This window comes from Colias croceus, chromosome 22 (genome assembly GCF_905220415.1).
Source record: "Colias croceus chromosome 22, ilColCroc2.1".
Classification (NCBI taxonomy): Eukaryota; Metazoa; Arthropoda; class Insecta; order Lepidoptera; family Pieridae; genus Colias; species Colias croceus.
The window spans coordinates 268,098-287,374 of NC_059558.1; the positions used below are offsets into that span (position 1 = coordinate 268,098).

The 19,277-nt window shown below is 31.1% G+C and overlaps 1 protein-coding gene across 1 annotated transcript in view; it reads left to right on the forward strand.

Annotated features, from left to right (window-relative positions):
- LOC123701672 (inactive dipeptidyl peptidase 10) overlaps positions 1–19,277 on the forward strand; it is a 305,461-nt gene that overhangs the window by 76,902 nt on the left and 209,282 nt on the right. The window lies entirely within an intron of this gene.

Below are 19,277 nucleotides of genomic sequence, written 5' to 3' on the forward strand. Positions count from 1 at the left end.
GTTTTTAGTGTGTGATATTAGCGCGTTCAAAGAAACAAACTCTTCGGCTTGATATTAATAGTTATAGATTGTACCTCCCAAATATTGAGGACACTTTTTTACATAGCAGATATTATAACAACATAAGCAGTATATTACTTTTTACTTAATTTACATTTTGAAACTTAAATAAGAGTTACACAAAAAGTTGTGCGCTAAGTCACAGGAGTTAGAGAATTCCTTAAACCTACACAATTTTTGTAACGTCTCCTAATTGACACGGGATAATTTCTAATCCTTATACTTTTGTATGATTGTACTCAGTCCAGTCATTTGTTCCCGTCGTCTAAGCCAAGGATAAATAGCGACAGCCAGCCGGAGATGTTTGCTTGCTTTGAAGGAGAAATATAGCTCGCTCTTTGCTCTCTGTCTTACAAGAGCTTACCTATGTTTGTTGTGTGTAGTGTGGTTATTGGCGAGTTGTCTATGAAACTTGTGGGATAATTCACTGCTACCTAAAATAATGGCAATACCTTCTATAATTCGAAGGCACTAAATATTAAGATCTCTTGCAATTTGAAACATAATTGTAAATCTTTCCGCCTGAAAAAAATTCAGTTAATCACGCTACTGGGTATATAGTTTATTATAGTTACTGTAAAGGCGTTAGGAATATTGTTTTACTTTTTACTCGGTTTTAAATTATAATTATATTAATATAAATTTATAAAGAATAGAAAAAATTCGATCACGAGGCGGGACTCGAACCCGCATCCTTTCGCGCCATTCCGGGGCGGATGCCTGATTTTATATTTATAAAGCATTTGAAGGCCATAAAACCAAAAATAAGCTTATCTTCATAATTATATTACATTTTTAAATATAAATATTCATAAAAAGAATAAAATAATTTAATTCCATTTAGAATAGCAGTGTTACAAAGGATAATTTAGCGCTGGAAATACGTACTAATTTGCGGTAATGTAGTAAATTGAAAGCTTTGCCATCGGAATTAAATGGTAAACGAAAACCTCTCTCGGCACTTAATTAAGTATATGCAATAATATTGTATCCAGTTATCAAAATGTAGTTACAAAGGGTTATTTTTTAAATAATTACTTTAACTAAAATTTTGTGTCAAAAAATTAAATCGCTGTTTAATAAAAGCAGTAAAGTAGAAATAGGCTGATCAATCTATTCAAAAACGTAAGTCAGTTATCTGCCCCATACACACATACCTACTTATTCTATACTAGCTTTTCGCCCGCGTTCTCGCCCGCGTTCTCGCCCGCGTTTTCAAAGGAAAACCCGCATAGTTCCCGTTCCCGTGGGATTTACGGGATAAAACCTATCCTATGTGTTAATCCAAGTTACCCTCTATATGTGTGCTAAATTTCATTATAATCGGTTCTAGTATATAGTATATATAGTGTAGTATAGTATATATAGCCTAGTTTATGCGTGAAAGCCATACATACATACAAACCTTTCCTCTTTATAATATTAGTACAGAATTAATATATAACATAATGTTATATCAATAACTTACGCTATTATTGTTCGTGTGTTTACACGAATCTATTAGTTGGCAAGTTGTTCCAATAATGTATTCGTAGCTAAATATTAATTACTAGCTGTGCCCGCGACTTCGTCCGCGTGGAATAGCGACTGCATAGTAGTTACTACTTTACATACAATTATTTAGTAAACACGTACTACCATAAACAATTCATAGAATTGTTAATAGAATTTATTACTAATCTAAGCTAAAAAACTTACGTACTTTCCGGAAATCCGGGGCATTTTCCGGGGATATCCGGAAAATGCCTGTAAAATATCTGGGAAATCCCCCGGAAAATGTGTGAAAATATCCGGGAAAAGCGTGGAAAATGCCTGAAAAATCTCCGGAAAATGCCAGGGAAATGTCTGGAAAATATCCGGGAAAAGCGTGGAAAATGCCTGGAAAATTCCCGGAAAATGTCAGGAAAATGTCTGGAAAATGCCTGGAAAATCCCCGGAATTGCGTGAAAATGTCCGGAAAAAGCGTGGAAAATGCCTGGAAAATCTCCGTAAAATGTCAGGGAAATGTTAGGGAAATGTCAGGGAAATGTCAGGGAAATGTTCAGAAAATGCCTGGAAAATGCCTGGAAAATATCTAGAAAATATCCGGAAAATGCGTGAAAATGTCCGGAAAAAGCGTGGAAAATGCCACTTCAAATTTGTGAAGTAATTAAAGCAGACAACCAAAAAAAGAAAAAGAAAGCTAAAATCTTTCATATTAAATGTATATGGGATATTCATATTTCATATTATGTACTTAATGTATGGGAGGGTTTAAAGATATTTTTTTTGATATTTCTCGATTTATTAAAAAAAAATGATTACGGCCATTATTAGGTTAAGTACTTTCGATATCAGTTTAAAGTTTTTTGTTATCTGTAATACTTACAAAAAAAAAATCGCCTGTGCACACTGAACGATTACACCTTGTACATGAATGCCTTAGCAAATGTTCGCCGTGATTATTTAAATGATCATAATTTTTTTTATTAATGAACCAATTGACATGAATTAAACACAGTTTTGGGTTCGGGATCAATTTAATAATTACACCTGCTAATATTTTTTTTATATATTTTCATTGTATATAATCGTAACATAATTTCCTTTATGTATTGTTCTATTAACACATAGATAATATCTTCCCAAGGTACTAAATTTTAATAAAAAAGTTGTTTTTTTATTTATATCTAAAAAAGAGTATTTATATTAGACAGGAATAAACATAAAATTTTTATAAGTTTTATAGAAGCTGAATGTAATGCAAATGGGCAAATATAAAAGTAAAATTAGGTATTTAAAATAAATAAATGAAACAACTACTAATTACAGAAAAACTTCTTTTTCGGTTGAAAATTGCTGGATCATGAGTATAATTCTTTATCTCTTACCTTGGGCAGTCTGGAAGAGATCGCTAGTAAGCGATAAGACCGCCTTATGTACATACCGTGTTAATCCATTTGGTATGATTGTAAATATTTTACTTGGTGTGGTACGTATATTACCACACCAATTGATAAATAATATGTACTCTGATCCCAGTACGATCTGTACCGCGATAGCCATAACGATAATTTAAAACAATCAGATGACAGTAAAGCACGATTAAAAATCATACTTGTACAGTAGTTGTGAGTGCAATATTTACGTTTCAAAATAACATTTTTTTTGGTACTAAAACGTAGGTAGATTCTCACGCACGCACGCTGATACGTGGTTGGCTGCCCCTTTTCTCATTCCCGAAAAATATCCTCTAAAATTACCCAAGATTCTTCCAATGATTGTACCATACGTTGGAAATTAACTTTAGTCAACAATTGACCACGCGCCAGGATACTTATTTCTACTACATCCTCATGCATATCGTTAATTTTTGTGAACATTGAATCTGTAAATAAAAAAAATGAAAAGATTACTTTACCTAATTTTATTAAAAAGCTACTAACAAATAAAATTCTATCAAGAACTAAAGTGACCTTCTTTGGGCGTTTAATATAGTCTTGTAAAAGTTATACATAAAAATAAAATTTCATCATTTTCTTATTTTGTCGTAACTTCAATTCTAATTAAAAACATGAGTCTAACTACATAATTAATTAATAAAGAATAAATATAAAAGCTACAACTTACCTTTTGTGGGAACGCAAGAAGGATTTTTTAAAATGTCACAATTAACTGTTAATAGTGTCTTGTTTGACATCAAATAATAAACATCTACCCTCACTTGTAAAATTTTATTTAGTATATTCACATAAAATATAAGCACCTGAAGTGGACTCTGGGAAGACATGGGTTAAAAAGTTAAATAAATAAGTACAATTAAAAACCCCACCAACATCATATTATTTAATTTTTAATTATAAATTTGCAAGAAGCGTTAATATATGTAAATTGATTTGATTTTTATGAAATCTCAATAGATGGCGCGGTTTCAAATTTGTCTTTATACTACTAAGATTCATTAAACTGTTTCTCTGCCAAAATTACGTAAATGACGTAGTTTTTATAGTGTAAAGCTAGATAATAGCGTGGCTTACCCAAAAACAACATTTAAACATGAGTCTTTAGGTTGTACGCTGTGTAATACACGGAATACTTTAGAAAAATAAAGATTCACAGCTCCTCCCCCGGAGGTGATAGCATGATAATGTTTACATAAAAGCCTCACCCGACCTGTTAGCAATATTCATGCAAAATTTGAAGTCAATCTATGCGGTACTTTTCGAGATTAGCTCGGACAAATATACAGACAAACAGACAAACAGACAAACCGACAAACAGACAAACAGACAAAAATTCTAAAAACTATGTTTTTGGCTTCTATATCGATTATAGATCATGGATTATGTATTCTTTTAAAAAAATATTCAATGTACAGTTTTGACTTTCCTACGATTTTATTATATGTATAGATTATGCGTATGTTTACTTAAGTGGAATATTCTTGGAATAACGTTCTAGATGTGTACCTACCATACCTACATAGACAGATATCTTTCAATAAGAAAATTATTATAAGTTAAAAAGTTAGTAACTATAAATTGGTTGCTTATACCTACTGTTAAAATAAAACTATTCAAATAAGTTACCATAAATATCATAATTTTTTTTATATATTATGCAAGTTTGGTATAAGGTAAACGCAGGTATTAACGACCCCTCTAAGGCAATTTCAAAATCAACCATATTTTTTAAGTATACTGGTTCTTCTAAAGATTTATAATTTCATTTTATATGCTAGTGTTATGTATAAAAAATGTATTTATTGAAGCAAATACATTCTAATAAAGGATTATCTTGTAAAAAATAATTCTCAATGTGACTTAGTCGATTGTTGCTATTACCGACCCATAAAAACGGCTGTGAAGCTATTAACGATTTTTATGCAGCTATTCCCGATCGTATGTGAGAGGAAGCCTTTTTCCAACAATGGAATGTATAGAAGCTAGTGATGATGATGATTACCGATCTTATTAAAATGAAATAAAAATGCAAATATATTCGTATTTTTTTGTTGTCAACATAATACTATTAATGTACATATATTCAATTAAGGATTTCAAACTCTAGGATATTTCGTTATGCTATTTGATTGATTGCTTCGGCGAGTTTGTTTTACTGAATACTTATCGCCGCTTTCGTGGCTCCATATTTCTGGAAAAAATATACCTAATTATATGTTTTATGTTAATTTAACCTAAAAAAATATAATTTTTAATAGGCACCTATTATGTCATAAAAGTGATAAAAATATATTTTCACGCTCAATTACGAGCAGAATGTTTAAGGATCAATATTATCTGTATATACAAACATCTTTATTCTACATTCTGCAAATAAAGCAATTTGAATTTGTAGATGAGAAACTAAACAATCTATATTCGATCGGTAATAGCTTCCTATAGTTGCTATTGCCGACCCACATGGGTCGGTATTAAAGTATGTAAGTATAAACCTAAATTGTATTACCGACCCTTAAAAAAATGGTTATTTTAATTCATTTGACCATCAGACTATAAAATAGATTATAATTGATTAATGTCATACAAAATATGAACAAATGCATATTGTTTAAACAAAAAAGAACAATGATTTACTACTGTAACTATTCGATAGGGATCCTCGAAAATATCATAACTTTGTATAAATTGACAACGCTAAAAGACACAACACTAGACAAAAAAGTTTAGTCGCTAATAGATTTTTATGAAGACTCATAGCTTAGATTTAAACTGGTCCATAAAACCACTTGTGTTAGTGTGATATAATAACATAAAAGAAAATAAAACAAAAAGTTACGTTGCTGCCATTGCCGACTTACGGGTCGTTGATACCTGCCACGACTTAAACTGGTGAAGCTAACACCGTCCCATTTTAATTTTAAGTTTTATCGTTTCAAATTACTTTTTATTAATAAAATATTGTAAGAAATGAAAAGTTGACACTTAAATGCATTGAAATTTAGTAATATAAATTAAAGTATAGATGTCATTTGTTTGTAAATGTCTTAAAAAGATACTCACAGTACTTACCCGAAGGAACAACGGAACAGTACGACACGTCCTGCTTCCACGCTACCCCGCAGCAACTTACGCATTTTAACTCTTTTTTGCTCAGTTACTCACTCTAACGTTAAAGTATACGATGCTCAAGTAATACATTCGTATATAACTTTGCCTACCTATAGCTAGAATAGTTCTGGAAACGTTTAAATTTCGAATTACTTTTATAGGTCGGTAATACCTTCAGATTTTCGATGGGTCGTTGATAGCTGCGTTTACCCTAGGTAGGTAGGTACCATAGAAATCTAAATAACAAGCTACATGGTAGGTACCTACTAAAAATTTGCTGAACGATTTACCTAGGTATATGTCGCAAAGATAAGCTATAGTTAATAGTATGGATTAGAACTATAATATTATACATAAAATATCAATTACAAACTAATTTTTATGAGATTGATGAGAAAAAGTTCGAAATTTTTCAGACCTTTCAAAAGACTCAATTCCTCTCGCAATTAGTTCAGAAAAAGACCATAACCACATTACTAAGAAGTAATATGTGTAGGTATAATATCCATATTATCTACTAATATTATAATTTATGCGAAAATAACTCTGTCTGTCTGTCTGTCTGTTACTCAATCACGCCTTAACAACTGAACCAATTTGCATGAAATTTGGTATAGAGATATTTTGGTACCCGAGAAAGGACATAGGCTACTTTTTACCCCGGGACATAGGATAGGTTTTATCCCGGAAATCCCACGGGAACGGGAACTATGCGGTAATAATATAAACTATACTATGTAGCGGTGGAAGGCAGAGGCTTGAAGTCGTAAATCAGTAAGCTTTTAATCCAATTACTCGTGAACTTCACGCTTTGCCGCTTTACAAACATATATAGGATAATCTTAAATATAAACACTATATAAACAGACTAGCCACATGCCCTGGCTTCGTACGCCATTTAAAAAAATGCTGCATTCTATTGATAAAGTAATTTTCAAAATCATTTCAGTACAAAAATAATCACAATATTCTTTTGTTGTTTTCATTTACTGTTCTGCGTGTATCACAGTTTAAAAAGTAATCACATAGTTTTATATTTTTTTTTAAACAAACAATTAAATCGCACATATTTAAAATTAAATTATAGAATAAGAATCACACTATATTTTTTATTTAGGTATTTAAAAGATTTTTTTATTATTTTTAAGTAAAATGCCATCTACCGCTATTTTTGTACAACTGAAACAAACCACCCCTTTGAGGAGCTTAATCAGAAATTCTGCCTCATGAAAGAGCATTTTAGTTAGTGAAAATGTCGCTAGATGGCAGGCTTTTAAATTGCGAAAATAAATAAATTTCAGGAGTCAAAGCAGTCAAAGCATTATAATATGATAATACTAAGACTTCGATAAAATAAATATATTATTTGCAAAGGACACAGGCATGTTTTTATGTTTATTTAAACTTGTCTCTATAATGGTTATATACGACTTTTGAGCAAAAAAAATTCTAACGTAGGTATCTACTTAAGTACTTAACTACATCTAGGTAAATAATATGGCTACTTTTCACAAAATTGACTAAATATTTCGAGACGAGTTTGAAATTTAGTAATAAAACGTATTTTAAGTAGTTAACCTTATAGCAAAGTTAAGTAGGTAACTATTCGTAAAAAAAACCTCTTCCATTTGTAGAGATGGACGATCGACACTAGTTTCCACGTGTCCTATTCTTCAAGTGTGAATCCTGAAAGATAAATGTAGGTACCTATATAGCAGGACATTTATTTTCTACGTGACTGAATTTTCTAGATTTCAGACTCCGAGAAACTATTTAACACATACCTATCTTAGGTACCCACCTACCTTTTAAACACAAAGTAACAAAAACAAACTATCTATCAAAAAATTGATAGATAGTTTGTTTTTTTACTTTGTGTTTAATAGCAATTCTATGTACCTATTAAAAGAAAAAATTGATAGATAGTTTGTTTTTGTTACTTTGTGTTTAATAGCAATTCTATGTACCTATTAAAAGAAAAAATTGATAGATAGTTTGTTTTTTTACTTTGTGTTTAATAGCAATTCTATGTACCTATTAAAAGAAAAAATTGATAGATAGTTTGTTTTTTTACTTTGTGTTTAATAGCAATTCTATGTACCTATTAAAAGAAAAAATTGATAGATAGTTTGTTTTTGTTACTTTGTGTTTAATAGCAATTCTATGTACCTATTAAAAGAAAAAATTGATAGATAGTTTGTTTTTGTTACTTTGTGTTTAAAAGCTAAAGGGGCTATCTGATTTTTAAATTCTTTCAAAACATCACAATTTTATGTGAAAAATTAGTACCTATATAATACGTACTTATTTATATATTTTTTTTTATTTTATCCAGTTTCAAACCGGGTGGTGCCTTTGGCAGCTGCTAATTTAATATAATATCAAACATTTTGTAATATTTCCATATAGCTTATAAAAATTAATGCTGGATTTATTTTAAATTCTTAATTTGTTAAATAAAATAAATTAGGTAATGTAGACTGTAGATACTATGTTAAATTACATAATAAACCCAATTTGTGCAAAAAATATTCACCACTAACAACTGCGTAAACCGTCTAAAAACAGCTGTATTTATGAACTTAAACGTAATCAGCAAAAATAAATTGGACAAACTAAAAATCGACTACTAACAGCTATACCCCTCCCCCCTCCACTCCCACGGCCCGCCCCCTCCCGTGGTAACCGTGTCGTAAAACAAAAGGCATTGTTTCAAATGAAATCGTCGAGAAATCCATTTTGCGGAATTAATAGATGGGTGTTCGGATCTGTTTTTTAGTTTAATTAAAATTCTATTTTGTGGTCGGTTTGGTTCAATTTAACAGTTTTTGTTTTGTCAAGTTAACTTGGCAATGCAGCGTTGATTGGTTGTTATATTTCTTGGGATATTATGTCACTAGATATGTATTATCTAATTATTTTATTGTGGGAATAATAAGTTGAATCTTTATTTATTTTCTATTAAAAAACTAAATAATGATTAGAAATTATAACACCGACTTTGAAAATTATTTCAGGCATAGATAATGAAACTTTCAGTTTATGCTTGAGTGTAGGTTTTAAATTTTTTTTTCAAAGTGGGTCAACTCGTACAAAACCGGGGCAACAGCTAGTTCATTTACAGGACAATAAAAAGCAAAGGATATTAAACTCTTCCGTTACGAAGCCCGCACCCAAATGAACGTGGACATTAAAATTAAAATCCGAGCGTCACGACTCAAGCCTCACGATAAATGGCCTTGAATTGTAATTTACATTTATATTAATTTCCATGTTTTAGTTTAAAACAACGAAATTGGGAAATCCCTTTAACGATCCCTTTGTTATATATATAGAGCTTGTATTTAGAAATTAAACTATCTATACTGTACCTACTATCTACAATCTATAATCTTATATATAAAATTCTCGTGTCACAATGTTAGTCTGCATACTCCTCCGAAACGGCTTGACCGATTCTCATGAAATTTTCTGTGCATATCGGGTAAGTCTGAGAATCGGCCAACATCTATTTTTCATATGTACCACGGGCAAAGCCGGGGCGGACCGCTAGTAATCTATACTAATATTATAAAGCTGAAGGGTGTGTTTGTTGAACGCGCTAATCTGAGGAACTACAGGTCTGATTTGAAAAATTCTTTCGGTGTTGGATAGCCCATTTATCGAGGAAGGCTAGAGGATATATATCATCACGCTGATACCAACAGGAGCGGATCCACGCGGGTGAAACCGCGGGGCGCAGCTAGCGTTAATGAAATACAATTAATGCTATAGAGTTTAATTACGCAGACATTTTACGCGTCAGTTTGATGGAATAACAAACGAAGGCTTATTTAATAGACTATTTATTTATGATAATTTAGTCAAATGTTAAATCTATTGTAGTATAATAGAGTTATTTTGTTAAAAGGTGTTGTTGATAAATAGAAATGTAAATTCAAGTATTGTAGCCAATTAATCGTAAGTATATTATAGGTAGAGACAGAAATAAATTATGTCGTAGTCATCTGCAAGAACATATTTAGTTGGTTCATCATTGTGTTAGATTAAATAGTTATTTATATAACTTGAATTATGTAAGACATATTATTAGTAGAAAAATATTTTTAGTAGCCAAAACAACAGGCGTGTGCTATACAGGGTGTCCCACTTTCAGTATACTAAGCTCAAAGGAGAGTTTTGTATACACTGAGTACGTAAAAAATAATTATAAAATTCCAGACGCATTTTTTGCTAACAAGCAACACGCCCAAATTTGCCACCCGCACGTGAGATAATGTTTAAGATTGTATTTATAGACAAAATGCTCACATTAGAGAACCTATGCCGGTTGCGCGAAGCTATAGAAGAAAACATGGATTTTAAGGAAAAATTTAGCAAAACAATTTTGACGTTATTTTGTTGTTTAAGTATTTTTTACGTGATCAGTGTATGCAAAACTACAAGGCCCTTCGCGCTTAGTATACCAATAGTGGGACACCCTGTATAAGTGTAGTACATTCCTTCAATATTCATTATGATAAAAAATTCTGTATAAAAGAACTTACATGTTGATCTCTCTAAAGTACGGCTAAGTATAGAAATGAGAGGTCATCTTACACTAGTAATTATAATATGAAATACCATATTTTCCATGCAAATACTCACAAATTTTGAAAATATTCAAGAAATTAATAACATTATGTTAATCATATTTATGAGGTTCCGACGAACAAGCCTTGAATATTTATTAAAATATTTGCGACGGAAGTTAATCTAAATACGTTTAAGGGAAATAAATTAAATATTATTATGACTTTTATAGTTTATCCCGCCTTCACCTAGGTTAAATTAATTAAAATCGTAACAAACAAACAAAAAATCTAAATCTTACCTTTTTATAATAAACTAGAAGTCCGCCCCGGCTTCGCCCGTGGTACATATTTCGCAATAAAAGGTAGCCTATGTCCTTTCTCAGGAATCTCAGGTATCAAAAGATCTCCATACCAAATTTCAAGCTTTGTTCAGTAGTTTAGGCGTGATTGAGTAACAGACAGACAGACAGAGTTACTTTCGCATTTATAATATTTGTATGGATTAGATAATACTTACATCAATTGCATCTTCTGCATTTAAAAACTCAAAACTCAAACATTTATTTATTCAATTAGACTTTTGAAACGTCATTACATACTTTTAACATTTACCACCGATTCGGAAAACAGTATCCACGGAGAAGAACCGGCGAGAAACTCCGACTAAGTATACAATCATATACTTCATTATAGTAATATGTGATAGAAATTCAGTAACTTCACCAATAATATATGTATATTTAAGCTAAACTTTATCAGAAAATACCCAGGAGAATCACTTAATCTGAGATTAATTTAAAACTGACCAGTACTTCAGCAAAGCAATCAACTAATGGTTTCTAATCACTACACACACACACACACACTTAAGAATTAGCAAATGTATTAAGAGTAGTGTGTCACTAATGACCGACTCGTAAAATATAGGTAATTTCTTCCTTTAATTTATTTAGTTTTATGCTAACTATTTATCACTAACTAGCTTGCGTAAAACTTAACAAATTATATAGGTACTAAAACCTTCCTCGAAAACCATGATAGGTATATATTGGTGAAAACTGAATGAAAATAGGTTAAGTAGTTTTTGAGTTTATCGCGAAGAGGAAGACAGACAGGTCAGGACTTTGTTTTATAATGTTGTGAATTTGTGATTCCTGGTTACTGGGTAAAGAGGAGCTTATGGTGCTAATCTAGATTAAATAGATCGCATTATCTCTACTAAGCTAGATACTATTATTTTTATAGTGATCTCTACTAAACAACCTGATAATTGTATTAGATACAGACTATAAACTAAGGCTGCCCACTCTATAATATCATAGCTCTATGATGTTTTCATATTTTTTCTCGTTATGTATTTTATTTTCATGTGCAATAAAGTGTGAAGTAAATACCAACTAATATAAAATCAATTTTATGCAAGCAAAATAATATGATGAAAATAAAATCCGCCCACAGAGTTATCGTTTTATTGCTATTGGAAAATTCGCATTCCGCATAAATTAGAACTTCAATGAAAAAATCTATCGCGGTTCTGGATTAATCTTCTGCCCTTGATAATACGGGAGTGATTAGAATATTGATGAGAAATGGGGAGTTTTAATTGTCTGGATAAGGGTTTAATTTTAAGTCACAAGTTTTCTTGTTTTCTTAGTCGTATTGAAATAAAATGAAATAACTTTATTTCTACAACAAGTGGTTTTGATTAGTAAAAGATAGTGCTTACGCTACGGATAAAATAACTGATTACAGTTATTATTTATTTTTATAATGAAATAAGCTTCCTTTTTTTATAAAGCCTCCATTTTCAGTACTTTCATGTGAGATAAAAAAATTATATTTAGCATTGGTATCAAAATCATATTATCATAATCCTATTTAAGAGAAAAAGCCAAATACTCATTTTGTTACATTTATTGGGTAATAATAATTGAAAATAATAAAACTACAACCTTTTATGCACACCGATAAGGATTTAGCAAAGCTAATAAAAGTAAATACGAATGCTTAAAGCGATTGTACTCTTGAAATTCTTTTAGAGTACCTACATAGAGACTTTAATGTTCGCTGCAAAGCTTCGTAATATGATTTTAAAAGGTTCTGTGTTTCGCATTTAGCCATTTTTTGAGCAGTTTATAGTTCATCTCTCTGTTGTTGCTATAGTAGTTGGTTATTTGAGATCTGTATTTGATAATTGTACATTATTGGCATTTTAATTGTACACAGGGAATGAGATTTCTACTTCCTTAAATAAAAAGAAACGCTGAAATCTCAACATGTATAATTTGCCAAGGATAACATGAAATCTTCAGGTGTAATTTTTATGGATTCAGTTTGTTGTGTATGTGATATTGTCACCACAATTTTTGTATACAAGACAAATATTCATCCCAATATTTATATACAAGAGAAATAAAGCCAGGCTGTGGGCGGTTCGTAATGCATAAAATAGTGTCAAATGCTCAAAATTAAATTGTTTCGTAAATAAAAGTGCTCGCTACGTACAGTTTCAGAGCTTTACTCGTAAAATAATAATTCCGGTTATGAAGTTATGTATATACTTATATAAGCTAAATCTGAATCAACACAATACAGCAAATGGTTCAGACAGTTATAGATAGCGGAAGTGCGGCAGCCATTACGGTTCTAATGACGTACTTCCGGTTCCAACCAACTAAATATACCTTCGCGTTTCCACGCACTGTATGTTAGGTTGGGAATTTCGTTTCACTTAGCTTTTAACAATTTAGCAACCTTTTTACTTATTCACGGAGTTTATTTTTATTGGTATTAAATTTAATACAATTTTTTCGTTATTGAATAGGAGGAAAAATATTATAATGTTGATTTTTCATTGTAGATGCTGTTTTTCGAAATACCTTTTTTTACTTTGATTGAAAATAAAGTAAAGTATAAAATATACAATCGAAATGTAAATAGTATTTGTGTCAACTAGGTACCTTATCTATAATTAAGGTATATATTTTCACTCCTTTTCAATTTCCAATTATTTATAATTTCAATAGCTTTCCACCCGCGGCATCGCCCGCGCAGTCAAAGAAAAACCCGCATAGTTCCCGTTCCCGTGGGATTTCCGGAATAAATTTTATCCTATGTTCCGGGGTAAAAAGTATAGCCTATGTCCTTATCCTTTCTCGGGTATCAAAATATCTCTATACCAAATTTCATGCAAATTGGTTCAGTAGTTAAGGCGTGATTGAGTAACAGACAGACAAACAGAGTTACTTTCGCATTTATAATATTAGTATGGATAGCAGATATTTTTGTGATATTAAAATATGTAGATTTTTTATTGTTCTTCATAAAATTAACGTGTTCACATAGTTTTCAAATTGACTACCAACTACGTTACAACGTCCTGAAACAGAACAAAGAGAACCATTTTATGTTCCTCATAAATAACTAAAGCTTCCTGTATAAGCTTTAGATTTAAACGAAATGTTTTAGAAACAGTAAAACGCGAGATAAATCTTGTAGATAAAGGGAATCGGATGTTTCAAATAGATAGTGTGAGTAATAAATCGATCGAATATGATGTATGTATTTTGATGAACTTTACTTGTTAGATAGGTAAGTTTGCAGATACATAAGCCTGATATACAGTAAGTTTCGTACTTCTACTTTTCCAAAACAGAGAAACTGTGGTTATTTATACTTAATTTATTTATTTATTTGTTTGAAAAAATTACATATCTTATAAACTATTTTTATGAAATAAAGTATAAATTTAAGTTTTTTTTAAACACAAGTTAATTTTGTCGCAAAGTTTGTTAGGCTACCTTTGTTGTTGATTTAAATTCCCCAAAAGATATTAATTTCTAAAAAATGTGAAATCTAATAATGAAACTGAAATTAGGCATAAATTTTAATAAAAATACCTCGATAAATTTCACGCAAAATTTATGATTCATGGTTTTGGGGAAAATTCGTTATAAAACATTTCTAAGCGTCACGAAGAATTAAGGCATTTCATTATTTTGTACTACATTAAAAAGTTGTATTTGGCGTTTTTCTCTAAAACTGTTTAGCGAATCGTTGGTGTGAATAAACACACACACAAAATAGATTTGGAATAACACGATTACTATGTTTATTGTATTTGTAAAAATATTTCTACCACATTTGTAAAATAAAATGTCATTCACAAACAGTTTTAAACTTTATTACAACTTGCATACAAAATAAAACTCAATATCTATTCCGAATGGTCCATAGAAAATCAGGAAACCGACAAGTTAGTTCCAACAAAGTTTGGTTTCCATTGGTGTGAACCAGAAAGTTTGATAATATCGTATTTGACTACATTTCTAAAATATATTTTGGAAAACACGTACCATTGGTTAAATGAAGACGATTTTTTTTGGAAAGGGCGGTTGTAGTTTCTCTTAGTAAAAATTATAAGCATGTTTGGATGAAAAATTGATCATTTAGAACAGTCTTGCCTGTAATCAAAATATAATAAGTAATCTTCATTTGTTTTTTGTTGTTATCTAAACAAATATTCTATAACTTACATGAAAAGTCTTATATAAAAATATTTTCCGCCCGCGGCTTCGCCCGCATTTTCAAAGAAAAACCCGCATAGTTCCCGTTCCCGTTGGATTTTCGCTATAAAATCTATCCTATGTGTTAATCCATGTTGCCCTCTATATGTGTGCTAAATTTCATTGTAATCGGTTTAGTAATTTTTTCGTGAAAGAGTAACAAACACACACACACACACACACACACACATCCTCACAAACTTTCGCATTTATAATATTAGTAAGATATTAGTAGGAAGGATCTTGTAGAATTTCAGACCTTAAAAGATATAAATTTAACCCGTTTACTGAGATTTACATTTAATTTCGTTGCGCAAATAATTCGTAACAATTCAGCAACGCAGTATCGTATAACGTTCTCTGTTAAATGGAATAAAACACTAATTAAAGTATTTTTAACCGTTCCTTATTTATTACTGTTTTATTCGACACTGCCAGAATATAACTGTTTATAGAAAGTTTCTTTTATATATTTTAGGTCATAATTATGTAAATAAATAATTTGGAAATAAATAAAGTTTCCATAGAAATGTGCCTTTAAAACCCAATGAAGCTAAAACGGATTTAGTAGACATGGTTTTATGCCTGTCTCGGACTATTGGATGTCAGATTAACAAGTCGGACCTAAAGGACGTTTATAGAGTACGCGCTAAAAAGGATACATCTAAAAACACTACAATAATAGTTGAGACCTCTTCAACCATTTGTAAAAATGAAATGTTAAGATTGAGCAAGGCATTCAACATAAGGCAGAAAACAAAACTTTGTGCTAGGCACCTAGGCTTTACTTCATCTGCCGATACTCCTATCTACATATCAAGTCAACTAACTGCCAAGGGAGCTCGTCTTCACTTTCTCGCGCGAGATTTGGTTAAACGCAAACTCTACAAGTATTGCTGGACAGCTTATGGGAAAGTTTATCTAAGAAAAGACGACAGCTCAAAAATTATATTAGTTAGAAATGAGGCACAAATCCAAGACATTTCACTCAAAGAAAAATGACTATGCCGCAATTTCCGCTATTCTTTAATATTCAGCTTGTTTATATTATTGGTTAATTTGAGTCTTGCTTTTATTGTAATATTAACTTCCTACTCAACCAATCAAAACATTCAAACTTACACAATACAAACACACACACAAATAAACAAATATTATAAACTTATTAAGTACATCTCTAATAAAACTCTCTTGTATAAAATACATCTACATTTCTCTCAGTCTCCCTTAAATAAGTCATTAAATTATTATATTTTATATGTTACGTCTTTATTCAAATATACTTACATTCCCTGTACCAACATACATACACCAATCCTTTATATTCTACAAGCATGGACAGAAATATAGATACATTGCAAGATATAGATAATAGTGAAGCAGCTCGCGTCACACAGTGTGATGTTGAGCAACTATCCAAACATATAACTAAAGAAAAACACGATTTAACTATCATTTCTCAGAATATTAGAAGCGTATACAGCAATGTTAACGACCTTTATATTACACTTACTCAACTAAAATGTACAGCAGATATATTGATTCTCACTGAATGTAGACTTACACCAAACAAACCTATTCCTAAATTACAAGATTATGTCTCACATGCAACCACGAATCATATCAATCAAAATGACGGTGTAGTAACTTATATTAGAGATTCTGTACATGCTACAGTAAAAGAGATTAAATTAGATCAAGCTTCCTGCCTACAAATAGAATCGAACAACTACACAATCCTAGGAATTTATCGCTCACCATCTAATACTAACGCAGACAAATTTATAAACTCTTTAGATCGTCAATTAACTTCTTATAAATCTATTAAAAATACTATCATAACTGGAGATATTAATATAAACATACTGGCCAAACCAAATGAAAACAATAATGAAAAGAATAATAGAATACGGTATTTAAATATGTTGACGATGCAAGGATTTTTAATTGGACACACAATACCTACTCGCGAATCTAGCTGTCTTGATCATTTTATGTTAAATGTTGAACGAAACAAAACCTGTGCCCACATAATTATTCTTAATACGTCTATAACCGATCACCTGATGATATTCTTACACCTAACTAAAATGTCATATAATAACTGTCCTAAAACTCTAACAAAAATAAATTTTGATAAAGCTCTTATCGATCTTGCAAATATTAATATCTCAGAATTATTACACTGTGATGACCCTTGTTTATTGACTGGTCATTTGATTCAAAAACTTACAACCATCATAAAAGAGAATACAGTGACAACGACTATATCAAAACAAAAACAAATAATTAAACCATGGATAACAGCAGGTATTTTACGCTGTATAAGAAATAGAAATAAAATGCAAAAGAAACTTAAAATGGATCCTCATAACGAAATACTGAATATTACTTATAAAAGATACCGCAACCATTGTAACAAACTTATAAAAAAACTGAAACGCAATTACGAAAGACAAAATTTAGAAAAATCAACTAAAAATACAAAAAATCTTTGGAAAAACATAAACAAAATTACAAATTTAAAACAGGGAAAGTCGGACAATACAACATTATTAAAAATTAAGAACACACCCCTAGAATCAGTAAATTACGTAAACGCTTACCTAGCTAATATCGGGAATAAACTTGCGGACGAGATAGGAATATCTAACATAGGTGTAAAGACGCTTGAGGAAGAAGATACAAATTTAACTTCACTTTGTTTACTGGATACAGATGTTGATGAGGTTCATAAAGTTATATCCAATCTGAAAGAGGACAGTGCTCCCGGATGGGATGGTATCCCATCGAAATTTCTAAAATTAGCTGTAGTAGAACTGGCTCCTATCATTTGTCATTTAGCAAACCTATGCTTTCAGCAAGGCGTTTTCCCTAATCCTCTAAAACGATCGATCATTACACCAATATATAAGAGCGGCAGCAAAAGTGATCTCAATAACTACAGACCGATTTCTGTCTTATCCTGTATTTCAAAGGTCCTAGAAAAACTATTAAACATCAGATTACTTAACTATCTTAATAAATTCAACATACTAGCAAACAACCAATACGGTTTCAGATCTGGAAGATGCACAGAGGATGCCATTACTGCCTTAAGCACACACATAGTTGACAAATTAGACGTAAAAGACAAATGCCTTACTGTCTTCCTTGATCTTAAGAAGGCATTTGACACAGTTTCGGTTCATTTACTTATAAATAAATTAGAAAAGATAGGTATTAGAGGAACTCCACTAAAATTATTTAAAGACTACCTACAAAATCGTTCACAAAAGACTAAAATTGGACAATACTACAGCGATGACACAGATATAACAACTGGAGTTCCCCAGGGAAGTGTTTTGGGCCCTACTCTCTTTTTAGTATACATAAACAGCCTCTGTAAACTAAAATTAGATGATGCAAAAATTTACTCATACGCTGATGACACCGCAGTAGTATTTTCGGAGAAATCATGGGATGCCGTTCGACAGAAAGCTGAAGTAGGTCTATCAAAAATTGCTACGTGGTTACAATCTAATCTTCTCACATTAAACGCAACCAAATCAAACTACATTTGCTTTTCAATAACTAAAAAAACTCAACCTTCTAACAACTTTAGTATTCAAATCCACAACCAATGTAATCTTACTACATGCCATTGTCCTTACATAAATAGAGTCACCTCAGCGAAATATCTGGGAATACAAATTGACGAAAGATTGTCCTGGCATCCGCAAATAGATTTAATAACATCCAGAATTAGGAAGATAACATGGACTTTTAAAACACTTCGCCATGTTGCTGATAAGAACTTGCTAAACAAAATATATGTGACACTAGCGCAATCAATTTTAACCTATTGTATACCGGTCTGGGGCGGAGCCACAAAAACAAAACTTTTGGAAGTAGAACGTGCACAACGTGCTTTAATAAAGGTTATGCATTTTAAACCATACAAATATTCTACTGAACTCCTTTACTCCACAACGGGCCTACTATCTGTACGCAAATTATATATTCTTGCAACTATCCTAAAAAAACAT